At 45.5% G+C, this 27,120-nt stretch overlaps 1 protein-coding gene across 2 annotated transcripts in view; it reads right to left on the bottom strand.

The window, feature by feature from the left end:
- Positions 1-27,120, bottom strand: part of DPF3 (double PHD fingers 3) — a 252,318-nt gene that overhangs the window by 27,415 nt on the left and 197,783 nt on the right. The window contains exons 9-10 of one of the 2 annotated variants that reach the window (XR_004677074.1): positions 25,686-27,090; positions 17,395-18,411 (exon numbers count right to left, since the gene is read on the bottom strand). The exons of the other annotated variant lie outside the window; for it this stretch is intronic. The gene's annotated coding sequence lies outside the window, so the exon portion shown is untranslated. Of the gene's footprint in view, positions 1-17,394; positions 18,412-25,685; positions 27,091-27,120 lie in introns of those variants that run through there. 2 annotated transcript variants of the gene reach the window in all.

The following is a 27,120-nucleotide window of genomic DNA, read 5'->3' as shown; positions in this document are numbered from 1 at the left end:
CATTAAAACCCAGCACAGTCTGGCCTTGTATTAACTCCGCATTTGCTTCCAACCTCCAGCACAAAGGCACCACCAGCTCTGCACTCTTCCTGCATCTTTGGTCACTCGGTCCAGCTCATAGATCATTTTCCACCACAAATTCTCATTCAAGATTAATCTGCCTTTCCTTATAATCAAACAAACATTTATCCAACAAATTCATGTATAAGATTGATCTTGCTGTTTACTTAGAAAGCTGGAAGAGTTGATTCTACGTGGGCTTTATTTTTTCCTCCAGATAAATTAGGGAGTTGAGATAGTACAAGAGAAAGCAAATCAATGGCTATTTCCAGTTACCAGCATCTGTCTTCAGATTTCATAGAAATGATGCTCTAAGACACGTAGTTTATTCAGTACAATAATACCCATCGATGTTAGAGTACCGCTAAAGGAGGGCTTTTCCTGGTAGTTTGTAAATGTGGACCAGAGCCTCACAACTGTTGGAAGACTCACAAAGCCCTTCTGGGTAAGTGGTGGTCAACTCCATTACAAAACCAGGGAAATGAAATGAGTATCTCTGAAATGGCCCTCGTTCACCTGAAGGATAGGAATGAGAGAATTAGGAATACATCACCAGGAACCTAACCTCCCCTCAGAGATAGCTAAATATGTGGCACATATACCACTTTTCCATCCCATACTCATGGCAGACATCACTAATCAATTCAACATTCTCTTCCAGTGCTCATGGCTGAGACCTTCGGATCCTTCTTAGCCCAGCATTCCAAGCAACCATGACCAATCTGAGTTTTCATATAAAAAGAAAAGAGTTGCTACCTCTGAGCTGGAAGCTGGTAAGCTTAATAGGTTAAAAGCCTCCTGTGAGAATTAAGGATTCAAGCCTTAAGAAGTTCACCAAATATTTAACTCCTGTTTCCCTTTCTGTGAGTCAGAGACCCTATCTAAACAACTAGGACCACTAACCCAACGGTGGCCTTGTTTTGTGGCTGGACGAACAGGCGGTATTCCCACAGTCACATACTCCTGTTTTCACAGAAAATGATCTGAAAGACGCTTTCTAAAGATATATTTTTTTTAAATAGTGGCTAATAGTTTTTAAAACTACTACAGCAGTTATGAAGTATCAACTCACCCCTCTTTAAGTAATTCCTCTGTTTCTCATTGCCTGGGGCGAGAAGTAAGCTCTTAGCATTACAAGCCTCTTTGCTGTCTGGTCACAACTGCCTTTTTTAGATTCATCTTCTTTCATGACCCTGACCCAACTACCACTACACCCCATGCAACAGCCACACAGAAAAGCATTTGCCGAATTCCTCCCTCTCCCCACCCCAACGCCCCCAAAACCTGCTCTTTTTGCACTTCACACTTTTGCATACAGAGGTCTCTCTGTCCTATCCCTCAGCTCCCATTCACAGCCAAACCTGTCAAGCAGATGGTCTACACTCCAGCTACATAAAGTGGGGTCCATGAACCAGCAGCCTGAGCATCACCTGGGAGCTTGTTAGAAACACCCACTCCTGACATCTGAACCTAAATCTGCATTTTAACGAGATCCCCAGATGACTTGTGTGCACAGTGAATTTTGAGATGCACTGCCCTAAATCCACTCCTTCTCTTTCTGGGATCCCCACTCAGTCTTCATTCTCTCTAATCTGACTTCCCTCCCCAGCTCTCCACCAAAACAACTCTCACTGAACGAGGGAAACTGTCAATTCATATATGAATAAAAGAATCAATGAAATAACCACTTCCACCTTTTGCCTCTCCTTGGAACTTCTATTCGTCCTTCAAGGCCAGCCCCACTTCTATAAAGACCAATGCAGACGAGGAAACCCAAGTGCCAAGAGGCTGGGGGCACTGCCGGAACACAGCCAATGCATACCCTCGGCACCCACGCTGTGCCACCTTTGAGTGACGTCAGGAAGGATGCCCATGATCTCCCGCAGAAGGCCCTTGCAGCCATGGTCAGAGGCCGAGCTCCAAGGCCGGAGCAGGTACGGCAGGTCTAACGTTGCTTTGTGGCCAAGGCCCCAGGTGGGCGGAGCAAATCAGCTTCCCTTGTTCGGGTTCCTATCTGCTGCCCAATCCCCCAACCCCTTCCCAAGCAGCCCCACTTCCTTGCCTCGAGGGGGAAGTTCTTCTTTTCCTTTGGGGCACAAGGCCCTCAGAGGAAATATCAGTCGCTGGTCTCCCCATTTCCCCACGCCAAAGCAACGTCATTGTGGTGATCCTGTAGCTTTCCCACCTTAGAGCCCAGAAGAAACACCAGGGGAGATGCAGATCCTGACAGGGGCGGGAGTCCTGGGGCCACACTCGGGGACCACCCCACCCCCCGCCTCCTAGACTCTCCTCATATCAGCAAACTGTGCCACGATGCTGGTATATGGGACCACGGGCAAGTCCACCAACTACTCTGATCCTGAGTCCACCTTGGTCAAACGAGGCTCCAGAATCTTTCTTGCCCACCTCATCCTTCTATTGTGAGGATCACAGCAATACAGCGTGGCTACTGCTTTGTTAAACTGGAACACACTTTAAAAAAAGCAAGGTTTTGCCGCTCTTCTGCTTTGTTTTGGCACCAGCCAACAGCCTCTATTCTCATTCCCAGAAATTTTGTATTTCTCTCAACCTCATAGCCTACTGTCGACATACTCTTAAGTGTTTCAGACAGTCCTGTGATTGTTGGATGCAGAAGACATCAATTCATACTGGCCAGTGTCCAGACATAATCTACATCTTCCTGATGGCAGTTCTGTGTGCCAGAGACCCATGGGTCCCATGCATAAAAAGGAGGCCCTCACTTCCTCTCGGGGGCCTCAGGCCAACATACACTCTCTCCCCAAGATAAGGCCCTTTGGACAACAAAGCACTCAGAATATTTCCTTTGTGTAAGAACAAACCCAAGTGCCCACCCCAGTGTTAGGAAAGAGTTAAGGCGGCATTTCCATTGCGTTGTTACGAACCATTGAATATCTTTGCAGCCTAATTAAATTGCACTCTTGCAATGATGAATGAAGTAGCCCCAGAACAAGAACTGCTTTCCACCATTTTCTATTCTAGTGTCGATTTAACCATCTTAAGAGGAGAACACGGGAGCCCACATCAGAAGGGGACGGCTCGTCAGAGCCGGGTTGGCCCTTACTCACTGAGTGAGACGGTACTCCTTCCCCTCAGTGGAAGCTCCGACCGCTACTCCTTGCCACACACCACCCTCCCTGCACTGCTTCTCGCACGCCTGTATCCAGAGACTCCACGCCCATCCTCGAAGTCACACCTCTGCATATATCTACAGACCCCCTCTCTCTTTCCTATTCCCCCCAACCCCAGTTCAGCCCAACCCTTGCCTGCTCTGTGCCTGCACCCCAGCCACGGTGCTGACCAGCCTCCATTGAAATGGCCACCACGAATCTTGGCAGTACCCCCCATTTCTCCCTGGGCAAACCACTCTCCCACACCTCTCCATTTTCTCCAGTCTCCCATAGCTTGCATCACTTCCTCACACTCTCCTTATTTCGTTGAAAAAATATATTCGTGATCAGAATAAAACGATCTCTTCTTCTCCGTGCACATCCCCCCAGCCCCCTGCACCTGTGCCCCTCCTATTACCAGAAACAAACTCTCCCAGCTCCAACCCAAGGCTAATCCCCCAATTGTGCCTGGATCCCAACCTCTCACACCTCCCTGAGAATTCTGTTCCTGCTGTTCTTTCCTTTGGCATCAATTTCTCTCTGCTGGCATACAAACACGTTGTAAGAGCTCCCATCTTTCAAAGAGACCTTCCTGACTGAGCATCCCCTCCATCAAGGACCCAATTTCTGCTCCTCTTTTCAGCCCGACTCCTCGAAAGGGCCAGCGCCCTCCATCCCCTTTCTGCACTCTCTTTTCCGCACTCTCTTGTCCTCCTTCCACCTCCCCAGCTGCCCCCTATCAATCTCCTTTGCTGGAATCCCCTCTTCTCTCTAACTCTAGACCCTTCTTTTTATCTAGTTAAACTCACTTCCCCCAGTATCATCCACATACTTTTTTTTTAAGATTTTTTTTTTAAAGATTTTATTTATTTATTCATGAGAGACAGAGAGAGAGAGAGAGGCAGAGGGAGAAGCAGGCTCCCAAGGAGCAGGGAGCCCGATGTGGGACTCGATCCCAGGACCCTGGGATCATGACCTGAGCCGAAGGCAGACGCCCAACCATCTGAGCCACCCAGGTGCCCTCATCCACATACTTTTAACTCCCAAATTGATCTCTCCAGCACGGACCTGTGCCCTGAGTTCCAGAGTCATATAACCACTTGCCATGGTGGTTGGGAACCCAAGGACTAAAAGTAAGAAAGATCCAAGATGGCGAAGGATCACTGTGGGAAAATCCCCATCTCAGGGGACCCTAAAGCCAGGAGGGGAGCCTGCAGCTGGGGGCTATATTATCTTCATGGAGCTGGGAGGTAGAACTCATAGCAAGCAGAAAAGCTGATAGCACCAGCTTTCAGAACTCCCAGGATGCATCTGAGATCATGAATAAGTAAAGAGGTGATCACAGGTTCCAGAAATCGTGAGAACAGAGAGGAGAGATGAAGTGAGAAGAGGAAGAATTAGTAAATCTGGGGGAAGGACATGGGGTGGGGAGGGAGACGGGAGACAAAGAAGGAAGCTGGAAGGAATGGGTAAGAGAATGAAAGTAAGAACCCAGAAAAGAGATTTGGGTTCTTACGTATTCAGGAGACAAAACCAGAATTCTGGCTGAATTCTTAAAAAGATGTAGAAACTCAATTCTCTGAGTCCTCCCTAGAAAAGTATTCAGCACTATTACTACGAACAGTTCCCATTTATCAAGGTGCTTCCTGAGTGCTAGACACTTTGAACACACGTCCTCATTTCATGCTTGAAACAACCTGTGACCCAGGTGTCACTGTCCCCATTTTATAGAAGCTGAAGCTCAGAGTAGGGAAGAATCTACTCAAGACATCCTGGCAAAGGGTTGGCAGCAGCACGATGCACAGCCACATCTTATCCCAACATCCATGCAGGCAACTACCATACCACTGAGCCACAGGAGACAGACCATGGAGAGACCCTTCTCCTGACACAAGGAGGCTGAGGTGCCAATGGGCCACCCTCCAGGGAGCACTGGGCCTTCTGAGCATCCGGTGGCTCCCCCAGTCAGAGGGCTGCCCTCCTGCGCTAAGGTCCTACTTTCCTCTCCACAACCCCTCTCCCCTGTTCACCCTCCAGGCTGGGGAGTGTGAGGCGAGTCTGAGGAGTCTGCAGGGTGGTGTAAGGATTTGGGGGAACTTGTCATCCCAGCCCCCACAGCTAATCCCGGATCCTGGATTAAAGGTGCTCCTGAATTAGCCCAGGGCAAAATCAGGTCAAGGCCACCTCCAAACCTGACCCTCACAGAGTTAAAGGTGAGGAACTGGAAGAGCTTCGAGGCAAAGAAGCTAATTAGTTCCCTAAAACCAAAAGGGGAGGAACAGAGACTGGATAGAGGGGATAGCTGGAGGAGGAGGCCCAAGGAAGAGAGCACTCAAGGGGGAGTCCAGAGCCTCAGGCCTACATGGCCCTGAGGGAGCTCTGAAATCTTGGCATTGACTCTGTTTCCTCCGCTGTTGGGTCTGCTCTGAGGCCTCCTCTCTGCTCCCAACAGCTTCGGACAGAGTGGCAGTCGGGGCCAATGCAGTTTCATGTGAAATGGGCCCAGTCTGTGGGACAATGGAGCCTGACCTCTGGAAGGCCAGAACTGGACGACATCAATGTTTCTCCGCAGGTGCGCACCCCACAGGGGCCCGGGGAGCCACATGGAAGATGCCCGGTCTAATCCAACCCAGTCAGTTCTCCAACTACCTCTCCAGGGGAAGAGATGGATGGATCTGGGCGGGCAGGGATTCACAGGGATGGGTGGACAGAGAGGACAGAGGAGGCCTCGGCTCCCACAGCGTAACCAGGAATGGGGGGCAGGGTAAGATACAAACTGCCATCTCTCTTTCCCAAACCCCTGGAACAGTGCCTGGAACTTCCACCAGTGAACTGACCCCCGTGGCTGAAAAACTTGACTTCCAAAAAGCCGCAGTTAAAATGCAAAGCAGTTTGTCAGACCAGCTCGCTCCCTCATGGGTTCCTCACTCAGTCTCCTCAGAGCCTCTGACTGTCGGCACCACGGTGAGGCTGGGACCACCTGGTCCAACCCCTTCTCTCAACACCTGAGGACACTGAGCCCCCAAAAGGTGAAGTGACCAGCCCAGAGCCACGGGGCAAGGTAGCAGCGAGGCTGGAACGTTAACCCGGGTCTCCTAGGTCTTTCTACAGTGTGGACTGGCTCCTGGGAGTGTAACTCAGGTGGTCTGGAATCGTGGCATCCTGCTCCTGGGGCCGCCTCTGCTTCCGTTCAGCCACCACAGCAAAAGAGAGCCCCTGGGGCCTCACCAGCTGACTCCTCCCTGACCCTGCCTTCCGGAAGGATGAATGCACATCAAAACCCTGGGGCCAAACTATTCCTGGGTACTGTCCATTCTGCACCCAGCTCCCTTTTCCACGGCCTCCTGGGTAAGAGAAGTGTCCAGAAGGGGATAACTCTAAAGGCTTTCACAGAAAAAAGACCCTTCTAAGAAACATTCCTCTGGACAATGGGAATAAGGCAAGCAAACAGGGGGATGGAAGAAAAAGGTAGGTTTGTTTGTTTGGTTAATGTCACATTCTCACCAAAAAGGTATCGTGGAACTTTGGAGTTCATCTGACTAATATACCAGGTTGGATTCCTTATTTACAAAGATGGAGAATGAATTTCTTTTGAAGCAGATCAACCAAATGATGCCTGGAGCCTTAAAGTGAGGTAATGAGAAGCAAAGAAGTCCCAGGAGAGGAAAAGTACCGCATCTGGGATTGAGAGGAAGCTCTTTGCTCCCCTCCCGACAGATGCATAGACACCTAAAGTGGTCCCACAGAGCTGCCTGGCACTGGGGAGCCTGGCCAGGGCAGCTGGCTCTTTGCAATGACCCAGTCAGCCCTTGCTGGGAAACACAGATTCATTAGCATACTGGCTAAACCCACAATGCTGACCGGCCAGTGGGTAACAGGACTCCCAGCCAGGATGGATTCTCCCAGGAGCCAGCATAACTCTTGTTACTAAAAAAAAAGTAAAGTTTCACAGAGAGGTTGGGGGAGAGGAAACAAGAATGAACAGAAGCCCAGAGCTCTTGGTTTAAGAACTGAGGGGGGAGAATGCCGAAGGGTCCCCCTCCCTGGCCGATGGTTAGAAAGGAAGGAAAGAGCGCCGGCTTTTGAAGTCAAAGCAGATCAGTACCTGCCATTTCTCCTCCTCTTTCCCTCAGCTGTAAAATAGGCCCAACATCCCAGGGTTGCTAGAGGAGATGACGAGACTAGAGAACGTGTGATGGCGTGTGGCTGCTGACACAATACAAAACCCCATCTGGTCCAGAGGAAAAGCCCCAGGGGAAACCCTCTCCCAGTAAACCCTGGAACAAGGCACAGGGGCCTTCGCGGGGAGGAGGAGGGCTGTCCCAGTGGTGGCGGGCTGACTCATTTGGCCAACCGTCCTTAATTTCCCTCTTCACATTTTGGGAGCCCTGGAGTGCTCTTCCCCCAAATGAGGCGTGCAGCAGAAATGAGCTGTGATTAGCACAGCACAGAGACCAGAGGATGGGGACAGGGGAGGGCGAGCTGCAGAGTTTCCTGGAATTAATGGAGAGGGAGCAGGAAGGGCAAGTTGCTGTCTCGGAAGATCTCTCTCTGCGCCAATCACCACGCAGGGACTTCTTTTTTAAAGCCAATCTTCGCAAACTCTGTAGGGCAAAATCAACTCTGAGAGCTGCCTGTGATAGATCTAATGCGCCATTAGAGACAGGCCTGGGGTGATTTCTGCAGGGCACACAGTGAAATTTCAAGCCAGTATGTAGGTGATGTAGGTGGAGGCATGAAACAGACACAGAACACTGCACCGGATGCAGTTAACACTTGGCCCCAGCGCATTGGCCGAACCCGATCTGCAGCATCGATGCAGTCAAAGGCAGATGAAGGAAAGAGAGAATTTGACAGGGTTTGGTGAGACGGTGCCGTAGGAGGTCCAGGTGCTGCATAAACGTCAGCGGGGGCGGACTGCGGAGATGGCAGGGGGGAAGCAGAGGGGATCCAGAAGCTGGCATCCGATTGTTTTTGCTTTTCTCAGAGGTAAGATGGATATTCCTCCATCGCGGGTTTCAACTCTTGTGCTGGGAGGTGACCTTTTCAGTCCACGGCTCTGCCACTTCAGGGCATGCCCACACCAACATAAGTGCCACTGAACGTTACAGGCAAATAATAAGCAAAGGCAAATGCACTAGAGATCTAGAGTCTAGCCCGGGCCCCGCCCTTCCCCCTGGCTCTGACCATGTCACATAACCCTGCTGAGTTTTGGCCCATGCATCTGCTAAGTGGGACGGTAACCCGACCAGGCTGCCAGGGAACTAGCCTTGAGAGCATGGTGGAAGTGCCAACCGTTCTTGGCCAAGTAGAGAAGATGGCCCTACTCTTTGGACTCATGATGCATGTTCCCCCCACACGGCGACACCTCTTTCAGCCCTGGGGGCCAGCAAAGAACCCACCGACGAGATGAAGTGGGGAGACATGAGGACGGGAGGTAGAAATGGAAGTGAGGACTCAGGAACCGTCATCTCGGGACTTCTTGATTCCTCCACATGGAAAGCGGCTAAGTGCAAACAGGCAATGGTACCGGGAGCTTGCACACCCAAACCAAGGCAATGGCCAGAATCTGAGCCTCCTTTCCTTGATTTTCCTCAACTACATTCAGTGACCAGTAGGTCTCAAGGTCACTTTTTCAAAGAAACTCTCTCCAGCTTGACAAAAAGGACAAGATTGATTTGATCCCAAATTTCAATCTCTTAGATACAAAGCTCTCTGGGGCCAACCAGCCTCTCAGGATATCCCATACTCCTCTTCAAATGTGTTACAAACCAAGAGATACTAGAAGATGGTTTCAGGATAATACTTGGTAGAAAAAGCCCACAGAATCATTTGATACTCAGCAAGATGAACATTTCATCAGTTGGCCAAGCATCATACAGAAGACAGGATACACTGGGGTTCTGTCACAGGTCATTTAGAAGGAGTCCTAACCACTTCTTTCCCCCCCAAGGGCTAGGATCCCCCAGTCACGACAGGGTCAGAGGCAGTCTGGTAGGGAAGAGTATATGAACCCAAACTTCTTGACGTGTAGTTCGGCTGTCCTCATTCAGCCGTCCCAAACATCACATTCATCCTGCTCAAGAACCAGGACACACTGACTTCCTCCCTTCCTGTTTCCCGCATTATGGATCAGGCCCCACCACGCCAGGATGCTTCTCCACAGCCCAGGACCTTCCTCCACTCCATTCAGGCTCATCTCATGCTGGCTGCAACACCCCCATGCTGCTCACACCTCTGTGCTTTGGCTCAGGTACTTCCCACTTTCAGTGGCCTGTCTTCTCTTTGCTCACCCCAACTGTACTCATCGTCCCGCGAAGACCTCCCTCGCTACTTCCGCTTGCACTGGAAACTCCCTTTGCTCAGCCCGCGTGGCACTCACATTTTGTACCAACTTGGCACTTAATTATAAATGGTCTTGTCTTGAATAATATGCTAACCACCTGTCTCCTCTCTCTGTGAACAGAAAAGACGACTCACACAGTGGAGAGAGTCAGAGCCAGAAAATCCTCGATTGGAAAAATCAGACATTTACAGCCGTGACTACTACCATTGTCAACTCAATCTCCCTGAGTCTCAACTTCCATATCTGTGAAATAGGAATAGTAATCTGAACCTGAAAAGACTGATAGACAGCTTTAACAAGCTAACATCTATAAGAAGCCTATTGGTGACTAGGACATAGAAAGTACCCCTGGAAATTTGTTTCGACTCTTTTATGCCCTATAAAACTCAGCACAGTATTGCAACATAGAAGACATTCAATAAATGTTTAATTGATCAGGAGCATAAAGCAAACCAATAACTGGAGGGTCATTATACAAAGTAACAGTATGCAGTCAAAACGTATTGATCTATTTTTCAATTACGGACAAAAGGTTGATGTCTATGGAGGGAAAACAATCTATTTTAACTAAAGAACTTTTCAGGATTAGAAACTGCCAGTCTCTTTGAACCCATAACTCAGCCAGGGAGAAATTTCAGCATAAGTGTTCATGCCAGCAACTCATCACGCCCCTCCTTCACCCCTTCTTACACAAGCTCTCCCCGATCCCAACCTCTTTTATATTTCGGGTCCTCAGAAGGTTGACTTCACACACCAAAAAATACAGTACAATCCCTCCTACTTCTTCAAATCAAACACAGAGCAAAACGATAGGAGTTCTTTTCTAAGTTAATGTAGAAAGAACCCTGACCACAGACTTTCCCAAGCAGAATTTTTGTTTTATAAATATAAATATAAAATTAACTTTATCTTTTAATAAGATCTTTCTTCCCCTACCTACTAAGTTGGGGAGAGGGGAGTAGACAACCACGAATATTAGTGAAGTTGTTCAACCAAAATCAAGCTGAGAATCATATCCAGGTCCTATGAACAAGGATGAACTCCGTGGCCCAAGGATGATGCTGGACACGGTGGAGCCCAATGAGATGAGAACTGGTTTGGAACTCAGAACTCAGAAGGAGTTGTCAGAAGAACTATTTTCCCTTGTGGCCTTTTGGCCTTACTGTCCTTTCCAGTTGCTTCTCGCTCTTTGTTTTTTACATATTTAACATTTCTCTGGAGGAAAATGTCTCTTGCCACTGTATTCACTTTCCAGCTGGTGTCTCACATTACCCAAACAATGGAAGTCCCCATAAGCCTTGGGATATTGCTTTGGTATGAATAGGAACCAGCCTAGAAATGTAATTTTGGTTAATGATCACAATACGCATTCATAAGACCAATTCTCCCCGGGCCTCCCCCGTCCTGGGTGGTGAGTCAGACACTAACTCTTGCAGGTTCTCTAGCTACAATTCAAAGCATTGCCAAACTTGACGAGACCCTGAGAGGTCATCTAGCCCACACCCCTCACTCCTATGCAGAAGTGTTTGGCTATCAGTGAGGTCATATCAGCCTCAATAGTCAAAAATTCTTGATGTCAAAGGAACTGTTTGTGTGTTCTAAGTCCCTACTTCTCTTGTCCTCTCTAGAGACCAAAAAGATCAGCATCTTTTTTCTCAATGATGCACATAAGAATAGTTATTAAGCGACCACAATCCTCTCCCCCAAGTTAACCCCAAATCCTTTCCCCTTTTCTTAAAGGGCTTTATTGTTCATCCCTTTAATTATTTCTAATATTCTTTTCTGTACTTTTTTGTTTTCCCAGTTATTTTCAGCCAATTCAAACACAGTGGTGTCAAATATTGAGTAGAAGTGGAGAAATACTTGCCAGCCCTTGCACATTATGCCCCACATAACACAGCCTGGCATCAGGCTAACTCAACAATAAACAGCACGCTGCCCCTTCAGCTAGTTCCGCTAGAACTTCCAGGTCCATCTCACTGATGACGGTGTCCTGCCAGGTGACCCCTAACAGCACAGTCCCCATGATCACATCAGTCAAGTGGGTACTAAACCACTGATACCCACTGTGATCACCTCACACCAAAGTAGTTCCTATTCTGGTGGAAGGAAAGATCAGGGAACCACGGGATTGTGCTACTGACACCATATTTATGTAAAATACAAGACACACTGTTTTCTACCTAGAATCTTCCTCCTTCTAGTCAGTGCCTAAAAGCGAACATCTGGATACCCCAGGTATGATCACAGGGTGGAGCTTGGCGCAAATGGAGGAGACATACAACATACTGATCCCAAACCTGAACCCTATTAAGAAAACTTGGAAGTAACTCAGGGGACTTAGCAATAAGCACCCCTAACACACACCCTGAAATCTGAAAAGTTGCTCATTCTCTCCAAACAATGAAGTATCCTCTCACGATGGCTAAAGAGCATCTCTTTGATAGATTTGGCAAGGCAGCTGCCACCTGGCGTGACTAGCTCATAGGCCGCCCATCAGGCTCATCCCACACTAACTTGGAAGAAGGTTTGAATTCTGTAGTAGATCTGGTATCAGGAATCTTCATTACCATCTAGAGAAGACAATTACTCGTTGGTTCTTTTGGAATGTGAGGTACTGAGTGGGAGAAGTGTTCTGTTTCTGAATATGACCACAAGCATCAGAGTGCTCAGGAAGAAATGCACCTCGGCAACATCCTCAACACCTCATCACTAACAATTTCAGGAAGCCACGCCATTGGAGAACCAGAAAGAGGCCATTTCTTTAACTGCAACAAGCCCACACCTCCCAAGCTGGGCTCTACTAAATGTCCTTTATCATTTACCTCATACACAAACCACGGTCTATGTTCACTTAGCTTCTAGGAGCCATTTGCCTGAATTCAGCTCTTTTACATTTGGCCTTTTTTCATGCTTAAGTTGGTAGAGATGAATGATGTTAGTCATTATGCCTCCAAGAGTCACCATTATGTATGGCTAGCATGTCCACTGGCTGGATTATTTATAGGTACTTTTGGTAAGCCCTGTACTACTGTAGTTTGGACTCGGCACCAAAACTAGAAAATCTAATAATGGCTTTCTAACATCTTGCGATGGAATTTTGGGCTCAAAAACATTTTTGGGTATAGGCCTCAGCACAGCTTACATTACTGATCATGAAATGCACCTCTTGCCCTTCACCTGGTGATGTGAAATTCTTCTCTTAGTCCTGATGCTTTGAAAAGGCCTTAAATATCAACCACCACTACCTCCCAATTTAATAGTATAATACTCTCTATTTCTGAGTCAGGATCAGCAAACTATGGCCCATGGGCCAAATCTGACCAGCTAGCTGCCTATTTCTGTAGATAAAGTTTTATAGGAACACGGCTGTGCCCATTCATTTATATATTGTCTGTGGTGGCTTTCATGCTACAGCCCCAGCGCTGAGGAGTAGCAACAGACATCTGGCCTGCAAAGCCTGAAATATTTACTATCTGGCCCTTTATAGAAAAGTCTACAGAGCCCCTGTTATAAAGCATGAGGAAAACAAACTGCTTATTCAGAATAGCCTTCTCCTTCTCTTCTGGACCAAAGAAAATAAAGCAAGAAAACAACCCTGACCCAAGTGACTAGTTTTTACATATACTACTTTGCATGAAATCTGTTCTCCATTGTAGTGTCTTCTGAAATAAGATGCATATAAGATGTGAAATACTTAAGACAAATTTAAATAACAAAAATTCTGGAGTGACATATATATTTTTATATAAAATATAAATTTACATAGGGGCACCTGGGCGGCTCAGTTGGTTGGGCATCCAACTCTTGGTTTCGGCTCAGCTCATGATCTCAGGGTCACCCCTGGGGTCAAGCCCCACGTTGGGCTCTGCGTCCTGTGCAGAGTCTGCTTGTCCCTCTCCCTCCCTCTCTGCCCCTCCCCATGCTCTCTCTCTCTCTCAAATAAATAAAACCTTTAAAATATATTTATATAAAAATATATAATAAAAATATGTATATTCCTCCTGAATTTTTATTTAAATTTCTTTTCAGTATTTTATATCTTCTATGCATCTCATTTCAGAGAACGCTTTGTAAAATATATATTTCTTTAGGGGCGCCTGAGTGGCTCGGTCCGTTAAGTGTCCAACTCTTGATTTTGCCTCAAGGTCATGATCTCAGGGTCATAAGATCAAGTCCCATGTCAAGCTATGCACTGGGCATGGAGCCTGCTTAAGATTCTCTCTCTCCCTCTCCCTCTGTCCCTCACTCTCTCTCTCCAAAAAATAAATAAATAAATATATATATATATATACACACATACACACACACATATACTTTTTTAATATATATGTAAAAATATACTTTTATATATATACTTTTTTAATGTACTTTAAAATATATATATATTTCTTTTAATCAAAACAAGTTCTAAATTTGCTCTTTTGGGGATACATAAAACTTCAATTGAGTTCTGGTCACATGGAGTAATTTGGAAATCTTAGAAAAGAAGGGTAAAAGGAAGGTGATATAACAGATGACTGGTCAGCAATAAGAATAAAGTGAAATAAAGATAAAAATAAAAAGCATATTTTTGGGGCACCTGGGTGGCTCAGTCAGTTAAGCATCTGCCTTCAGCTCAGATCATGATCCCAGGACCCTGGAATCGAGCCCCACATCGGGCTCCCTGCTCAGTGGGGTTCTACTTCTCCCTCTGCACCCCCCCATGCTTGCATGTTCTCTCTCTCTGAAATAAATAAATATATATATATCTTTAAACTGTATAGCCACACCCAGGGTTTCAAAGAGAAACTCTTTCATTTATATGCAGAGAGAGGGGGACTGGATAGGGTAATATCTTCCACTAGAATTTCATTCTGAATCCCTAATGTGCTTAATAATGACCTAGCTCCATCCAGAGACCAACCCAGGGGCCCATTCCCAGCACGTAACAATTCTAAGTCAGGTTACCATTAGACACATCCATAGGTAAAGTGAAGGAGTTTGGTCAAGGCATTCCATCCTCAATTTCAACCTTACCTAGACTGGAGCCCTTGGGGAAGGCTGTCCCAAAGTCATCAAAGGGTGTCTGGTACACACTCACATTTGGTTTAGTCCACACAAAACTGATTTTCAGTGTTTTCAATTTACTACCAACATTTGGGGGAGATCTCACCAAAATTTCTGAATTTTTGGTCCCTCTTGAGACACCTGGGACCTGAGAACCCTAAGTCCCCATGCCTGCAGGTAGGATCCCTTGAGCTGGTAGCAGCTATCCCATTCAAAGCATGGGTGCTGTCTGGCTCCATACACTCCCTACCACTGCCTAGGGTCTACCCATGTCCTAAGGCTGAGTATCAAGGGCTGCCCCCTCTCCCTGGCACTGTTAATTTTCTCATGCCTGTCCTGCTTCACTCACTGAAGATACCTGCTCTGTAGGCATCTGAATTTTACCCCAGAACTAACATTTGACGTGAGCTAATATATTTCCAAATATATTTGCAGTGATATTTCTCTTTGTCATTCTTTGGCTCACGTGTATACTTTTCCCCTCCCTCTTGATTAGTGACCATCTACAGACTTAGAGCACATGCACGCTTTGCCGGCAACTCACTATCATTTGAAAAAGGCCCTCCCTACCCTCATGGGCCATCATTAAAGACAACTGATTCTGCTGGGTCCCCTCTAATCCTTAGTTATTTATACTGACACTACAGCTGCATGCTAGACATCTTATCCCTAAAAGCAGCCCAAAGACAATACCTACAAAGAAAGCCTTAGTCATGAGGTAAGATACACTTTACATACAGAATATTTGCCCATTAGAATCAAAGTACCCTTTTCTAGGGCATAAATTAGAAGGAAGACTTCAGGTGCAATCACTTCCCTCCTAAGAAGATATTTAACCCCATTGGTGACCTCTGAATGGGGTCTAGTGTCTCAAATTTAAGTCACTATAGGAAGTGGGTGATATGTAATAAATGTGCAAAACCTTCTATTTATACCAAGGATCTATCAACAGATGAATGGATAAATAAAATGTGGTATATGCATACAATGGACTATCACTCAGCCTTAAGGAAGGAAATTCTGACACCTGCTACGAGAGGCAAACCTTGAAGACATTATGCTAAGAAAAATAAGGCAGTCACAAAAGGACAAATACTGTAGGATTCCACTTATATGAGATACCTAGAGTAGCCTAATTCACAGAGACAGAAAGTGGAATAGTGCTAGCCAGGGGCTAAGGAGAGGAGAGAATGAGGGGTTCTGTTTAATAGGCACAGAGTTTCAACTGGAGAAGAAGAAAAAGTTCTGGAGGTGGATGGAGGTGATCGTTGTACAACAGTGTGAATGTACTTAATGCCAGTGAACATTAATATGGTAAATTTTATGTAATGCATATTTTATGACAATAAAAAGAAAACAAAAGCAGAAGGAGGGCATATGGGTGGGGGGAGCTTTTTACTGCTAGGTGAACTTAAAAGCCCATAATAAATGTCACAATGTGACAATGCTCAGAGGGCAAGACGTGGCCTGAAAGGCTGGTCTGGTTCCACCTGCCCTAAGCGCCCATCCTAGAAGAGTATTCACTTCCATGCACAAGAAGAAACCTATCATAGGGTTGACAGCTGTACCAACTGGCAGCTTGGGGACACTATACCAAGAGCACCTCTCAGGCAATGGAAACATTAACCTCCCAGATTTTTCCAAGCACACACTAAATCTTGCGCTCTTATGCCAAACTATTCTTGGCACAGATATAACGGCAACATTCGACAGGTGTATCAAGTCTAGACACATAAAGAGGCTCTCCATGGAGAGAGGGACAATGGCTGTGGTGATGATGGGTGGATGGCAGCAACTCTGGACTCAGAGAGCAGGTACTGGCACCAACTCTGGGCACCATTCACTTCCCAAGCCAACCACCCGTCAGCCGAGCCAGCGGCAACCGCTGTTCTGCACCATGCTTCTCAATAAAACAATAAGGTTCAACACAGCTTGGGCATGCAAGTGGGCAGAATCCTTCCAAGATGGTATGAAAGTCAAACTCAAGTAGGATGAGGTCGGTAAAGCAAAATTTACAGAGATGCTATAGGAGCATTGGAAACAGGCTTTTATTTAACAGAAACTTACACAAATTTGATACAAACCCTACATTATGCAAAGCTTTATCACAATTCTACACATTATATCTTGCGGGAGTTGGTTGGAGAGTGGGTTATTATTATAATTATTAGCATTTTGAAAGGGACCTTTTCTATCAGAAAATGTCACCGAAAAGGGCTACAGGATACAAAGACACCCTCGGTGAGCTCCTCCCGGGACTGGCCTTGAATGAGAAAGCTGAAGGGGCTAGCAGGAATTCTGTGCCACCCAATCTCCCCTTTCAAAGGCAAGAGAGATTCTCAAGCTCAGACCCATTTCAGTAACACTGACACTCAAGGACTCGCTGACGGGAATATCCGGCGTTAGGCTGTATGTTCATGATGATGACTCTGCTTGCAAGTGAGGGAAGGTCAAGAGCATGGAAATGCAGAAGATGTGGAATAGAACGGAGTAGCCCGGCCAGTCAGCCCAGCTCTGTCCCTAGGCCACAGACACAGAGCTGAATTAACATTTCTTAGGCCATCACGTTCACTGCCACCCACATGGCCACAAGGGAACATGTTAGAAAACGAGCCTTTCTCCTTTACCCCCACGAGCAACTGAATTTGAGGCTTCTGTCACTCAGGTTGGGCTTCCTCATCCTTGGAGATAACTCTAGAACTTTAGGCCCCCTAAAGCCAGCTCAGCAGAAGGCTCCCTCTGCAAGTATCCTCTGGAAGTTGTTAGGTGACCAAATGAACATCATCTCAGCTGATGCATATTTTGTCATCCTTTTTTTTTTTTTTTTTTTTTTGCTCTTTCTTCACTGCATTATTTTAAACAAAGCTGTGTTTGAAAATGTTGCCCTTGCAGAGATATGGTTAATCACTAGATGGAATTCCTTTCTGAACTAGGCCTCATCAGACATGACGACCAGAAGGCGAGCTGCTTCTTGACATCCAGATAAATGGGGATTGCCTACGGGGAGGGGGTGGGGAAAGGAGTTTTTTTGGCGGGGGGCAGGGATGGAGAGACTGCTGATAGCCTTTGTGGCTAATTTATTTCGGTCACATCTTAACACAAAACCATAGAACATCACCAACACTTTCAATAGAATTTTGAAGAAGGAAAAAAAAAAAACCAATCACTCCTCACTTACCACATCCAACTCGCAGAAATAAAAATACCTAAAGCACATACATGAATGGCTTTTTTAAAAGCCTGAGAGAGCAGAGTTGATCTTTATTTTCTTATTAAAAATGTGGGGTATTTTTCCTTAGAGTTAATATGCAGTCTTTATTTTACATTAAGTACTCTTTTGATTTCGTGTCTTCACAAAATTGCTTTTAACTTTCGAAGTAGAAGGTACTTTAAACAAAAATACTGTGCCACGCAGCACTTTTTTCTTTTAAATATTGAAATAAATAAAATAGTTAACTCTTTTTTTCCATCAGTTTGTTCGTGTTTAGTTATTTCTATTGTAGAGCAATTCCAGTCTGACCTGGGTATTTTCTCACAGACACTTAAAGAAAATGTAATGAAGAATTTTAAAAAAGGAAAAAAAAAAAAATCTTCTTATTGCACAAACTTAGGCCATTCCCGAGACTTCTCTGAGCTGAGCTGAGTCGTGCTGGAGGCTTTTCCACAATCCAGGCTCCTGTGTTGGCTGAAACACACGTGCAGGAGGGGGCCAGGCAAGGGAAGAGGAAGAGGAGAAGGAGGAGGAGGCGCAAATCAACGTGGCTTCTTGTCACCTTCTTCGAAATGGCTTGCTTGGAGGATGCCGGAGTCCCCAGGTCATAGAGTTGACTGCAGAGGGAAAGGCAACGAAAGATAAAACAAAAACAACAGTACAGGACAACTACCTAAAAAAGGAAAGATTAAAATTAAGGGGGTGGTGGAAATGAAATGAATTGAAAAGAAAAACAAAGGAAGGAAGGAAGAGAACGTACTACCTATGGCCATGCTAATGAGACCACGGCCATGTGCAAGGAGAGCCAGGCCGGTGTCTCCTGTGCCGTGAGCACCAGCAGCACGAGATCAGCCAGCAATCGGGAAGGTCAGCTGCGCCTGGGCAACCAGGTGACACAAGAAACAGTGAGGACGCGGCTGCAGTTTCAGTCCCTAGGTGGTGGAGTAGGCAAAACTGGGTGCTGGCAAAATCTATTGTTCTTTCTCCTCTACTTGGAAGCTGCATCTTTCCGCTGTTAAAATACCCCAGAAGGACCATTACGATGCAATCTGTCTACCTGTCACCTAAGTGGAAATGCGTAGTTCTAGGTTGTAGGACCAGTGGCAATTACAAAAACCCCAACGGATACCCCATTGGGGTCTGAGGCTTCATGCACACACCCTTGCCCCCCAACCCCAAGTGATTTCAGGCTGTCAGAATTACTGAGGGAGAGAACCAAGCCCAAGATTCATTCGAGTCCTGAACTAGCCCAGTGATCCCAACTGTCAGCCTTGGAACCTGGTGGCAGTTCAATCCTCACAGGTCTTTTAGCCAGGATAAGTACCAACCAGGAGTGGATTTTACTGCTAGCCGAAATGAAATCTGCTAAGTTATTTCAGTCTTTGGAATGGAGTATTCTGAACAAAGGAGAAAGCAATACAACCAAGTACTATCACATTTCACCCCAGAAGCAGAGTGCAGAGCTGGGTACCCCTAAACAGTGCCCAGGTCATGTTGGGCTGGGTGGTGAGGGAGGGAGGAAAGGAAAGAGGGGCCCAACTTGAAAATGGCCAAGGCAGCAGGGACCAAAGTTCAAAACCAAATGAGTGGCTCAGTTGAACACCCCCATCCTCCATCTTTCTTTCTAATACCCAAGGCATTACTCACTGTTCAGGGATACAAGACTGGTATAGATGCTCCCAAAACTAAGACTCTATCTGTCTACTTAATGTTTTCAAAGGGAGGCTGAGAAGAGCCTCACCTCTACCCACCACCAAGCCCTCCCCCTCCATCTGCTCCTATTTCCTTCCCCTCCCTCCCATCTTACCCCCTCCCAGTCTGACCTCTCAGATCTGCTTTCCTGGTGCCCCTTCCCAGACTCTGGTCCTCTTCCCGAGCGCTCATCTCTTCACTGTGCCTCTTGCTTCCAGCCCCTTCACTCTACTGATAAAACTAGTTGGCATTCAGACCTCCCACAGGTGCTTGCCAAGTGTTCCCTTATCGGGCACCCAAATTTTCACTCCGTTCCGGGAGTCTTTCTGTGCCTCTCCCAGTGCCCCCAACCCCTCCAGTCAGATATCATCTACTACTTTTAGTGAATCTCTCATAACCATACCCTGATGCCCTTTCAATCTCTTCAAATTTCCCTCCTTGACCCCCCCAACACACACACACACACACACACACATACACATTCTTCTTTTGCCCCACTTAAGCCACCTAGAAAATAGCTGGTTGGTTCCCAAACTTGTGCTCCTAACATCCATTTCCTCCTTCATTTCCTCTGGTTGGGCCAAAGGCAGGCTATTGAAAATGTCCCACTGCCTCTCAGTCTTCTGCTTTCAGTCCCCTTCAAGGAGGCTACATTTCCATCCCTCCACACATCTTCAACTTTCCCCTTACCCCTCTCCTCACACCCTCATTCTCCCTCCTGACCCCCCATCAGTACTTCACTGGCTCCTGGAGAACCAGCCCCCCTCTGATTTGACCAATGGATGCTCTCCAACCTCTCGGTCCACAGTATTTATTGAGCATCCACCATGTATGGAATGAGACACTAAATCCTTCCACTAATTAGCTCAGAAACATTGCTCAGTTCTCAGTTTTTTTCAACAAATAATTATGGCACAATGGTGTCAGGCACTGTCCAAGGGACATGAATGACATCATCTTTGCCCTCAAGGAACACACCATCTGCTGCATGAGAAAGACTACAGTCATGTTATGTTAAGCACCAAACTAATGGCATGAACAAAACACGACAGCACAATACTTTAGCATGTTTTTCACCTGTGATTTTGCCATTTTACATGGTTCAGGTTGTGATCTCCAGCTCTGCCTTTTGTTAGCTCCATCTCCATCCTCTCTGACAACAGACATTCTTGCCTACAGATTAAATAGCAATAGCCCATCTAGAGCTCTTAGTTGATCTGGATGGCTTCCTCCAAGCAAATCTCCCTGACTACTGTGATGCCCAGCAAAGATAATCACATACTACCCCATGATGCTCTCACACATTTTTAACTACTTGTGAATATCTGGTCTGCCCAACTAGATTGCCAAAAATCCAGTGGACACCAAATCCATTGGTCCCATCTTTAACTTCATCCTATTCTTCACAGGGCTGAGCAGCCATAAGCATACCGCTGTTATTCAGCCTCTAGTCACCAAATAAATAAAGGCATATATGAATGAAAATGTGTATAAACATACTAGCCTGAACCTAAGCTGAAAGGACAAATGTCTGAGTCACCAATCATGGGATAAATCAATCATGTGCCCCCAGATATGAGGCCCTGAGGAGGGGTGCAACATCATTTCTATGGTACTCTTACCCAAATTCATAACCTGACTGTAGCCCTTAGGAAACAGTACACAAACCCAAAGAGAAGGGCTTCCTAGGAATTGACTAGCATCAAGGTATGAAAGACAAAGACAGACTATGGAACTAACTACTCCAGATTAAAAGGCTTTAAGAGGACATGACAACTAAATATAACATGTGATCCTAGATGAATCCTGGACCAGAAAAAGGACATAATTAGTGAGACTCCTGGCACAATATGAATAAGGTCTATAGACTGGGAAGTATTGCATCAATATTAATTTCCTGATCGTGATCATTTTATTGAGATTATTTGAAGAATCTAAGTAAAGAGTACATAGGAATTCTTTGTATTATTTGTGTGAGTTTCTTGTAAATCTGAAATTATTTCAAAATTAACAATTTTTAAGCCTTAGTCATTGGTTGAGGGCCAGTATGGAGATACTTTGAAAACCTAACTGCCAATGCTTTTTAGCTAATAATTCAGTTCTGACAGTGTTCTTCCATCATTCTCAGCTATTTTGTAAATCAATCAAGCAGAATGGTTTTTCTGGTACTGTTATTTTGAGAAAATGGTCAGAAATCACTTTTATTGAGCAAAACAGTATCATATAATTCAATTCTTCAGTGTTAGAAGCACTTGGGCATGTGAAGTGTTCACTCTCTGCCACCTCACCCCTCCCACCCTCACCCCCACCCCAATATCACCACCAAAACATTGCCCATGTAAGAAGCTCAACCTTAGTTCCTTGGGAAAGTTCACAAGGACTTCAACATTGCTATTTCTCAGCAGGAATCTAATGTGAATTTGTTTTGTTTTATTTTGTTTTTGTAGCATCAAATACCTCCTCTCAATCCAATGAGGTCTTGAATGAAAGACCTCAAAAGCTTTACGCATTTTACTCAGTAAATCTCAAAATATGATCTATGGAGAAGTCCGTATAGACTGGGGAAAGATTATTAGAAGACCCAAATACCACTTACTGAGCCTGGTGAGGCTGCTCAAACTGTAAGTACAAGTTTAAGATCATATTCATCAGATGTAACGGGAGGCATATTGGGATAATATTAATTAATTTTATTCCACCATGAAGTGAGTACCTCCAAACAGCTTTTAGTTCTCTCCCGGAGTAATGATCTTGTGTTCCCTCAAGTGCTATCTAAAGGCAATATCAGGCTGCAGCCCATTAGGTGCATAGAGAGATACAAAGTAAGCAGGAAGGTTTGAAGGGGTACAATTGATGTGAACATCATATTTTTATTAAATCCTTCTCTCTAAAATACCAGTAGCAAATTGCATTACTGACTTTAAAGTACCTTTAAAAAATTAAATGCATATTTCTCACTCCCAGTGTTACAGATTGCAGGACCTGATCTCTACACAGTCTCAATAACAGAAATCAAGGATTAGATTGTTCTAGGTGGGGAAAAAAAACATCAGATAGACAACAACAGTCATCACTTTTACATCAACAGTTCTCCCCAGGGGATTGGAAGTTTGTAACAAATTTAGAAAGTTCTGTATCTTTGGTTCCCCTATCTTTGGGCTAAGACTCAGAAAATTTGGTGACATGTCTAAAGCATTTTGGGTGGTGCTTTCCTGAGCTGAGGACAAAGGATACTAGTCAGATCATTGATGATCATCTTGATGACTCTAATTTCTTTTATATTGAATTTGAGTAGTGATACTTATTTAACAAGAGCAGCAACAAAATGATAGATGTGTTGACTGCAGGTGCAGCTCTTGCAACTCCGGAGGTCACACACACACAAAAAAAAAGACTTCATTCCTAATAGGTGTCAGTCAGTAGGGAATGTCTAGAAATGATGGTTTAGAAGATGAGCTCTCTGCAATATTCTGCACAGAATTTTAATCGGAATTGTCTTTTTGGGGATCTAGTTGTTTACTCTTCAGTTTTAAATTTGCTTTTAATAAGATTATCTTTTAAAGCTATATTCATTACAATACCCCTTTCTTTGATTGGACCTGAGAAAAAGCGAGGGATATCTATCTACCTACCTACCTATCTATATCTTCCCCTCTTTGACCAAGTATTAGTTGGAAAAGGAGTATTAGTTGAAAGAAGTGCAGCCAAAACCATAACCAAAAGAGGCATTATGATTCCAGGAAAATCTCAAGGAAAAGTATTGCAAGCAACTGTATTAGCTTGCTGGATTGGGCTCTAAAGGAAAGGGTGGAGAGATTCAACCAGTTAGCATGAAAGCTGGAAGTAAAGTTCTTCTCCCAGAATACAGAGGCACCAAAGTAGTTCTAGATGACAAGGATTACTTTTTATTTAGAGACGATGGGTGACATTGTCGGGAAGTACGTAGATTGAAAAAAATCACTACTGAAATGGCATCACAGGAAGCTGCCCATTCCACTGAAATTCTGAAAGCTTACATCATGTAAAGAATTTCCATGTCTCTCTTTTATAATAAACTAATGATATCGAAACTTTTAAAAATTATAAATAAAAATTTTTTAATATATATGTATTTAATATATTCCTATATTCCATATACAGGACCATGCAAGTTGCAGCACAGAACAATAATAAAGGAATACAAGTCCTGGAGTCAGGTTGCCAGGGATCAAAAACTGGCTCCTTATTAACTGTGAGGCCTTAGGTACATTAAATGAACTGTCCTAGGGAAAGCACTCAGAACAATGCCTGGCACATAAATGTTGGCAATTGTTATATGGAGAAAGGGGGATAGAGGTATAACATCAACCATGCAGGCATCTGGAAACCCAAGACAGCCAGCTTCCTCTCCTGCGCCTCCTCTGAGTTTCCTTCCTTCACCTTAAGACATTTGTCTTCAAAGCTACGTTCATTCCACTCCCTCAAACCTCACTCAACCTCTCTGGATTGATCTTTCTCAACAGAAAAGTGGAAAATTTGAACTTGATCATCTTCGAAGTCCCCTCCAGTTCCTTTTTGTTTTTTTAAAGGATGTAACATCTGACAGATGCTATAAGCAAAGTGAGACAAGGTGCTCAGGCCATGCTAGGATACATTACTATGCTCGGTTGGCTACACCAACTGAGAAAGATGAGGACATCTACTACCCCCAAAAGGAGAAACTGAAGATCCAGCTCTGCTCGTAAAATTAAAATAGAGAAGCATTTAGCCACCCTCGGATAAATCTTTCCATGGGAGATTGCCTTGTTTAGACAGGTCTTCATTTTGGTTCTCCTTCAGAATCCCAAGCTAGACTCTGAAATTAGGTGGCTTTTTATAATTCAAATTAAGTAGATTTTTTTTTTTTTAATTTCAAGTTCAAAGGCAAGCTGTCATTGAAAATGTTAGGACTACAAACAACTACACAGATTTTAAAAGATCATATAGATTGGTTAGACATATTTTTATTAACATAGAAGCTCACACTTCATCAGTGAGAGCAAGTCGCAATGCTAGGAATCCAACATCTAAGTCAAAGCAACAGAACAGGTGATAAGGAGAATGACAGCAAGAGCAGGTCATACCCCCTTAGCAGAAATCAACTGCAGCTGACCATATGGGCTTTTTCACACAGGTGAGCATGCAGGAATATTACAACATGGGAGGTTTATTCCATATTTGCTAGGAGCAGGGCCACATACAGATTAGGCAGAACATCCCCAAAGTGGGTGAGGTTGTTCCTTTCATTCTCTCACAACTGACAGCAAATGCCCAGGCCAGCACTTACACAGTTCAAGCAGGAGAAAAGTAGAAGTTCTTTCTGTCTCAGGCTACCAGGGAAGCACAAAGAGTCCATTTGTGGGTTTCTTTCCTTAGTCTTTGCTTTTGTTTGGTGGGTTTGTTATTTTAATGAGAGGTCTCATTCATGGAGATTTGCAAAGCCCGGATTGTCAAAGTAGATCTTCCCAGGCACTTAACAAGCGGCCTGTTGCCTGGGTGGCTACTTGCTTCTCCCAACCCGAGCCAAATGGCAGCGCCTATGTCTCTGGACCTGTGCTCTCATGGCGGCCGGAGACCCTGACCACACTTAGTGGAAGTTTAGAATCTTCAGATCAGTGCAGTTGAGTGTTTTCCTAATCAGAGATCCTCTTTAATTTGGACTCATCCCCTTGGCTATTAAGTTGGTCCGTGGAGCAAGGAATACCACCCTAGACATGCAGACCCCATGTGGCTGAACTCTCTCCTTCCACCCAAGTACAGTAGCCAGCTCCGACCTCAGACCCCTGGACTCCACCCACCAGATGCAGCCAAGGGAGGCAGAGTGAGCCAAGCACTGCCCCAGCCATTTTCTCTTATGGCTGAAGCCAGAAGCCAGAAGCCCACCATTCTCTGCACAGGGTCCCTCCCATAGTCCAAGCAAGCCTCGGTTGCCACACTAGGCCCAGGCCCACGTGGCTAAGCATGCACACTCAGAAAGCAGAGGGCTGGAGGGAAGACACTCCACGCCGGTAGCCAGGCCCACACTAATAAGGTGGTGTGAACGCAGGAAAACAAAAGACAAGCCGGGGGAGGAACAGGAAAGAAAGAAAGAAAAAACAAACAAACAAACAAAAAACAACAACAACAAAAAACAACTATGATGGTTTTGCCCTCCCTGTAAGACAGGCCAGCCAACACATACCTTTTGACTAGGACTGCACAGCTGTTCATTCTTGGGACTGCCAACAAGGTGGATGGTCTTCTCCATCGCCCAGGGACCTTGAGCAAGTGTCGCTTTGGTTTATTTCAGGAGGTGCTATTGGAAACATAAAACAAAGTGCCTGGAGGGCACTATAAAAAAAAAATGGAAGAAGAAACACGGGAGACTTGATCATCCAACGGGAATTTATGTTTGTCAACAGGGGCCAGGGGAGAGGAACATATACTGTGAGGTATCATTCTTCCTTCCATGAGCGCGGCCTCGGCTTGCTTTGTCACTGCTGAGTCCATGACTTTCTGTTTATATTCCATTCCTGCATTCGGAAATTGCTCTTCGCCAGGAGGAAAGTGAGGAGAAGCCCAGCGACTACACCACAACAGCTATGCTGGTGGAGGGCAGGAGCCTGGGAGGTGCTGGAGTCAGGGCCCAGGCACTGGAGGGAGGCCACACGCGAGGCCCAGACTTCCCAGGAGCTGCTGACATTTTCTCGCAAGCAGGGAGGAAGATGGAAAGGTCAGGGGGCAGAAATGGGGAGGGGGCCTGCCGTAGGGAGTCACACACTCCGTGGGGTACAGAAAGCACCATCATCTCCCAGCGAGGAAATCCTCCCGACTAGGTGTCCTTGAATCAATCCCTCCCCCAGGGGCTCTCTCCCAAGCAGGATATCACTTCAATTGCTTTGATTTGCCTTCTCTCTCTCTCTCTCTCTCAAAAAAAAAAAGGTCCATTTCTAATAATAGCTAGAATACATAAATAATCATTCTTAATGTTATTCGTTGTTTCCAAACCCAATGTTCCTCCTCTCTTCATTTTGCCAATAAATAGGAAAACTGAGGAAATCGACTCTGCTCATGTCAAAAAGATCCCCACCCCACCCCCCAAAGAGAGACAATCCGCCTAACTTCCCATTTCTACGGAAAATAAACAGTACGTCACAATGCCATCTCTCTGAAGGACTGTTATCCTGCTCTTTTGTTCTGCTTTGTTTCAGTAGTTTGTGCTTCTGTTGTACATACCCAAAATGGGGGGCGGGGGGAGAGGATGCGTGTGGAAGGAGAGAGGAAAAAGCAAGGATGAAGGGAAAACCTAAAGTTGACTTTCATTTAAAAAATATATATATCAGACCCAGAATAATGACCAAAGTCAGAGGGTGACGGTTAGTCGCCCAGAGAGTCTGTTCCGTGGGTTTAGCAACTGCCCTTTTTATCTGCTGTGGGTGAACCCCGGCCACTGCGGCGTCCTCGGCAGGAGCGAGGCTCTTCCAAATCGTCCTCATCAAAGCCGTGGAAAGTTGACGTGTCACTTTCTGACGTGGAACCGAATAAGTCCTCCGTGGTGCGTGCTGCGGCCGCTGCCTCCTCCTTCCTGCCTTCTCCTCCCAAATGAGCTGACATGTATGATGAATATATCAGCACAT

Source organism: Mirounga leonina, unplaced genomic scaffold (assembly GCF_011800145.1).
Source record: "Mirounga leonina isolate KUSES-001 unplaced genomic scaffold, KU_Mleo_1.0 Mir_82, whole genome shotgun sequence".
In the NCBI taxonomy this organism is placed as follows: Eukaryota; Metazoa; Chordata; class Mammalia; order Carnivora; family Phocidae; genus Mirounga; species Mirounga leonina.
Note: the sequence above shows the minus strand (reverse complement) of the source record. Positions and strands in the feature narration are given on the sequence as shown.